The sequence below is a fragment of the Streptopelia decaocto genome (genome assembly GCF_964273445.1).
Source record: "Streptopelia decaocto genome assembly, contig: HAP1_SCAFFOLD_127, whole genome shotgun sequence".
NCBI lineage: Eukaryota > Metazoa > Chordata > Aves > Columbiformes > Columbidae > Streptopelia > Streptopelia decaocto.
This window is the reverse complement of record NW_028115101.1, coordinates 151,648-158,345: the sequence shown is the minus strand read 5'-3', so window position 1 is coordinate 158,345 and position 6,698 is coordinate 151,648.

Genomic DNA, 6,698 nt, shown 5'->3' with positions numbered 1-6,698 from the left:
CTGTGCCATCATAGTGACCCTGCCTGGAGACGCTGTGCCTCTGTGTCATCATAGTGACCCTGCCTGAGATGCTGTGCCTCTGCGCCATCATAGTGACCCTGCCTGGAGACGCTGTGCCTCTGTGCCATCATAGTGACCCTGCCTGGAGACTCTGTGCCTCTGTGCCATCATAGTGACCCTGCCGGAGACGCTGTGCCTCTGTGCCATCATAGTGACCCTGCCTGAGACGCTGTGCCTCTGTGCCCTCATAGTGACCCTGCCGGAGACGCTGTGCCTCTGTGCCATCATAGTGACCCTGCCTGAGACGCTGTGCCTCTGCGCCATCATAGTGACCCTGCCTGGAGACGCTGTGCCTCTGTGCCATCATAGTGACCCTGCCTGGAGACTCTGTGCCTCTGTGCCATCATAGTGACCCTGCCGGAGACGCTGTGCCTCTGTGCCATCATAGTGACCCTGCCTGAGACGCTGTGCCTCTGTGCCCTCATAGTGACCCTGCCGGTGACGCTGTGCCTACGTGCCCTCATCGTGACCCTGCCTGAGACGCTGTACCTCTGTGCCATCATAGTGACCCTGCCGGAGACGCTGTGCCTCTGTGCCACCATAGTGACCCTGCCTGAGAAGCTCTGCCTCTGTGCCATCATAGTTACCCTGCCTGAGACGCTCTGCCTCTGTGCCATCATAGTGACCCTGCCTGAGACGCTGTGCCTCTGTGGCATCATAGTGACCCTGCCGGAGACGCTGTGCCTCTGTGCCATCATAGTGACCCTGCCTGGAGACGCTGTGCCTCTGTGCCATCATAGTGACCTTGCCTGGAGACGCTGTGCCTCTGTGCCATCATAGTGACCCTGCCTGAGACGCTGTGCCTCTGTGCCCTCATAGTGACCCTGCCTGAGACGCTGTGCCTCTGTGCCATCATAGTGACCCTGCCGGAGACGCTGTACCTCTGTGCCATCATAGTGACCCTGCCGGAGACGGTGTGCCTCTGTGCCATCATAGTGACCCTGCCTGAGACGCTGTGCCTCTGTGCCATCATAGTGACCCTGCCTGGAGACGCTGTGCCTCTGTGCCATCATAGTGACCCTGCCTGGAGACGCTGTGCCTCTGTGCCATCATAGTGACCCTTCCTGAGACGCTGTGCCTCTGTGCCATCATAGTGACCCTGCCTGAGACGCTGTGCATCTGTGCCTTCATAGTGACCCTGCCGGAGACGCTGTGCCTCTGTGGCATCATAGTGACCCTGCCGGAGACGCTGTGCCTCTGTGCCATCATTGTGAGCCTGCCTGAGACCCTGCGCCTCTGTGCCACCATAGTGACCCTGCCTGAGACGCTGTGCCCCTGTGCCATCATAGTGACCCTCCCTGAGACGCTGTGCCTCTGTGCCACCATAGTGACCCTGCCTGAGACGCTGTGCCCCTGTGCCATCATAGTGACCCTGCCTGAGACGCTGTGCCTCTGTGCCATCATAGTGACCCTGTCTGAGACGCTGTGCCTCTGTGCCCTCATCGTGACCCTGCCGGAGACGCTGTGCCTCTGTGCCACCATAGTGACCCTGTCTGAGACGCTGTGCCTCTGTGCCATCATAGTGACCCTGCCTGAGACGCTGTACCTCTGTGCCATCATAGTGACCCTGCCTGGAAACACTGTGCCTCTGTGCCATCATAGTGACCCTGCCTGAGACGCTGTGCCTCTGTGCCATCATAGCGACGCTGCCTGAGACGCTGTGCCTCTGTGCCATCATAGTGACCCTGCCTGAGACGCTGTACCTCTGTGCCATCATAGTGACCCTGCCTGGAAACACTGTGCCTCTGTGCCATCATAGTGACCCTGCCTGAGATGCGGTGCCTCTGTGCCATCATAGTGACCCTGCCTGAGACGCTGTGCCTCTGTGCCATCATAGTGACCCTGCCGGAGACGCTGTGTCTCTGTGCCATCATAGTGACCCTGCCTGAGACGCTGTGCCTCTTTGCCATCATAGTGACCCTGCCTGAGACGCTGTGCTTCTGTGCCATCATAGTGACCCTGCCTGAGACGCCGTGCCTCTGTGCCACCACAGTGACCCTGCCGGAGACGCTGTGCCTCTGTGCCTTCATAGTGACCCTGCCGGAGACGCTGTGCCTCTGTGGCATCATAGTGACCCTGCCGGAGACGCTGTGCCTCTGTGCCACCATAGTGACCCTCCCTGAGACGCTGTGCCTCTGTGCCATCATAGTGACCCTGCCGGAGACGCTGTGCCTCTGTGCCACCATAGTGACCCTCCCTGAGACGCTGTGCCTCTGTGCCATCATAGTGACCCTGCCGGAGACGCTGTGCCTCTGTGCCATCATAGTGACCCTGCCTGGAGACGCTGTGCCTGTGTGCGATCATAGTGACCCTGCCTGAGATGCTGTGCCTCTGTGCCATCATAGTGACCCTCCCTGAGACGCTGTGCCTCTGTGCCATCATAGTGACCCTGCCTGAGACGCTGTGCCTCTGTGCCATCATAGTGGACCTGCCGGAGACGCTGTGTCTCTGTGCCATCATAGAGACCCTGCCTGAGACGCTGTGCCTCTGTGCCATCATAGTAACCCTGCCTGGAGACGCTGTGCCTCTGTGCCATCATAGTGACCCTGCCTGGAAACGCTGTGCCTCTGTGCGATCATAGTGACCCTGCCGGAGACGCTGTGCCTCTGTGCCATCATAGTGACCCTGCCTGAGACGCTGTGCCTCTGTGCCATCATAGTGACCCTGCCGGAGACCGTGTGCTTCTGTGCCATGATAGTGACCCTGCCTGAGACGCTGTGCCTCTGTGCCACCATAGTGACCCTTCCGGAGACGCTGTGCCTCTGTGCCTTCATAGTGACCCTGCCGGACACGCTGTGCCTCTGTGCCATCATAGTGACCCTGCCTGGAGACGCTGTGCCTCTGTGCCACCACAGTGACTCTGCCTGAGACGCTGTGCCCCTGTACCATCATAGCGACCCTGCCTGAGACGCTGTGCCTCTGTGCCATCATAGTGACCCTGTCTGAGACGCTGTGCCTCTGTGCCATCATAGTGACCCTGCCTGAGACGCTGTGCCTCTGTGGCATCATAGTGACCCTGCCGGAGACGCTGTGCGTCTGTGCCATCATAGTGACGCTGCCTGAGACGCTGTGCCTCTGTGCCCTCATAGTGACCCTGCCTGGAGACACTGTGCCTCTGTGCCATCATAGTGACCCTGCCGGAGACGCTGTGCCTCTGTGCCACCATAGTGACCCTGCCTGAGACGCTGTGCCTCTGTGCCCTCATAGTGACCCTGCCTGAGACGCTCTGCCTCTGTGCCATCATAGTGACCCTGCCTGAGACGCTGTGCCTCTGTGGCATCATAGTGACCCTGCCGGAGACGCTGTGCCTCTGTCCCATCATAGTGACCCTGCCTGGAGACGCTGTGCCTCTGTGCCATCATAGTGACCTTGCCTGGAGACGCTGTGCCTCTGTGCCCTCATAGTGACCCTGCCTGAGACGCTGTGCCTCTGTGCCATCATAGTGACCCTGCCTGAGACGCTGTGCCTCTGTGCCATCACAGTGACCCTGCCGGAGACGCTGGGCCTCTGTGCCATCATAGTGACCCTGCCGGAGACGCTGTGCCTCTGTGCCATCATAGTGACCCTGCCGGAGACCGTGTGCCTCTGTGCCATCATAGTGACCCTGCCTGGAAACACTGTGCCTCTGTGCCATCATAGTGACCCTGACGGAGACGCTGTGCCTCTGTGCCATCATAGTGACCCTGCCTGAGACGCTGTGCCTCTGTGCCATCATAGTGACCCTGCCGGAGACGCTGTGCCTCTGTGCCATCATAGTGACCCTGCCGGAGACGCTGTGCCACTGTGCCATCATAGTGACCCTTCCGGAGACGCTGTGCCTCTGTGCCACCATAGTGACCCTGCCTGAGACGCTGTGCCTCTTTACCATCATAGTGACCCTGCCGGAGACGCTGTGCCTCTGTGCCATCATAGTGACCCTGCCTGGAGACGCTGTGCCTCTGTGTCATCATAGTGACCCTGCCTGAGATGCTGTGCCTCTGCGCCATCATAGTGACCCTGCCTGGAGACGCTGTGCCTCTGTGCCATCATAGTGACCCTGCCTGGAGACTCTGTGCCTCTGTGCCATCATAGTGACCCTGCCGGAGACGCTGTGCCTCTGTGCCATCATAGTGACCCTGCCTGAGACGCTGTGCCTCTGTGCCATCATAGTGACCCTGCCGGAGACGCTGTGCCTCTGTGCCATCATAGTGACCCTGCCTGAGACGCTGTGCCTCTGCGCCATCATAGTGACCCTGCCTGGAGACGCTGTGCCTCTGTGCCATCATAGTGACCCTGCCTGGAGACTCTGTGCCTCTGTGCCATCATAGTGACCCTGCCGGAGACGCTGTGCCTCTGTGCCATCATAGTGACCCTGCCTGAGACGCTGTGCCTCTGTGCCCTCATAGTGACCCTGCCGGTGACGCTGTGCCTACGTGCCCTCATCGTGACCCTGCCTGAGACGCTGTACCTCTGTGCCATCATAGTGACCCTGCCGGAGACGCTGTGCCTCTGTGCCACCATAGTGACCCTGCCTGAGAAGCTCTGCCTCTGTGCCATCATAGTGACCCTGCCTGAGACGCTCTGCCTCTGTGCCATCATAGTGACCCTGCCTGAGACGCTGTGCCTCTGTGGCATCATAGTGACCCTGCCGGAGACGCTGTGCCTCTGTGCCATCATAGTGACCCTGCCTGGAGACGCTGTGCCTCTGTGCCATCATAGTGACCTTGCCTGGAGACGCTGTGCCTCTGTGCCATCATAGTGACCCTGCCTGAGACGCTGTGCCTCTGTGCCCTCATAGTGACCCTGCCTGAGACGCTGTGCCTCTGTGCCATCATAGTGACCCTGCCGGAGACGCTGTACCTATGTGCCATCATAGTGACCCTGCCGGAGACGGTGTGCCTCTGTGCCATCATAGTGACCCTGCCTGAGACGCTGTGCCTCTGTGCCATCATAGTGACCCTGCCTGGAGACGCTGTGCCTCTGTGCCATCATAGTGACCCTTCCTGAGACGCTGTGCCTCTGTGCCATCATAGTGACCCTGCCTGAGACGCTGTGCCTCTGTGCCCTCATAGTGACCCTGCCGGAGACGCTGTGCCTCTGTGCCATCATAGTGACCCTGCCTGAGACGCTGTGCCTCTGCGCCATCATAGTGACCCTGCCTGGAGACGCTGTGCCTCTGTGCCATCATAGTGACCCTGCCTGGAGACTCTGTGCCTCTGTGCCATCATAGTGACCCTGCCGGAGACGCTGTGCCTCTGTGCCATCATAGTGACCCTGCCTGAGACGCTGTGCCTCTGTGCCCTCATAGTGACCCTGCCGGTGACGCTGTGCCTACGTGCCCTCATCGTGACCCTGCCTGAGACGCTGTACCTCTGTGCCATCATAGTGACCCTGCCGGAGACGCTGTGCCTCTGTGCCACCATAGTGACCCTGCCTGAGAAGCTCTGCCTCTGTGCCATCATAGTGACCCTGCCTGAGACGCTCTGCCTCTGTGCCATCATAGTGACCCTGCCTGAGACGCTGTGCCTCTGTGGCATCATAGTGACCCTGCCGGAGACGCTGTGCCTCTGTGCCATCATAGTGACCCTGCCTGGAGACGCTGTGCCTCTGTGCCATCATAGTGACCTTGCCTGGAGACGCTGTGCCTCTGTGCCATCATAGTGACCCTGCCTGAGACGCTGTGCCTCTGTGCCCTCATAGTGACCCTGCCTGAGACGCTGTGCCTCTGTGCCATCATAGTGACCCTGCCGGAGACGCTGTACCTATGTGCCATCATAGTGACCCTGCCTGAGACGCTGTGCCTCTGTGCCATCATAGTGACCCTGCCTGAGACGCTGTGCCTCTGTGCCATCATAGTGACCCTGCCTGGAGACGCTGTGCCTCTGTGCCATCATAGTGACCCTTCCTGAGACGCTGTGCCTCTGTGCCATCATAGTGACCCTGCCTGAGACGCTGTGCATCTGTGCCTTCATAGTGACCCTGCCGGAGACGCTGTGCCTCTGTGGCATCATAGTGACCCTGCCGGAGACGCTGTGCCTCTGTGCCATCATTGTGAGCCTGCCTGAGACCCTGCGCCTCTGTGCCACCATAGTGACCCTGCCTGAGACGCTGTGCCCCTGTGCCATCATAGTGACCCTCCCTGAGACGCTGTGCCTCTGTGCCACCATAGTGACCCTGCCTGAGACGCTGTGCCCCTGTGCCATCATAGTGACCCTGCCTGAGACGCTGTGCCTCTGTGCCATCATAGTGACCCTGTCTGAGACGCTGTGCCTCTGTGCCCTCATCGTGACCCTGCCGGAGACGCTGTGCCTCTGTGCCACCATAGTGACCCTGCCTGAGACGCTGTGCCTCTGTGCCATCATAGTGACCCTGCCTGAGACGCTGTACCTCTGTGCCATCATAGCGACCCTGCCTGGAAACACTGTGCCTCTGTGCCATCATAGTGACCCTGCCTGAGACGCTGTGCCTCTGTGCCATCATAGCGACGCTGCCTGAGACGCTGTGCCTCTGTGCCCTCATAGTGACCCTGCCTGGAGACGCTGTGCCTCTGTGCCATCATAGTGACCCTGCCGGAGACGCTGTGCCTCTGTGCCATCATAGTGACCCTGCCGGAGACGCTGTGCCTCTGTGCCATCATAGTGACCCTGCCTGAGACGCTG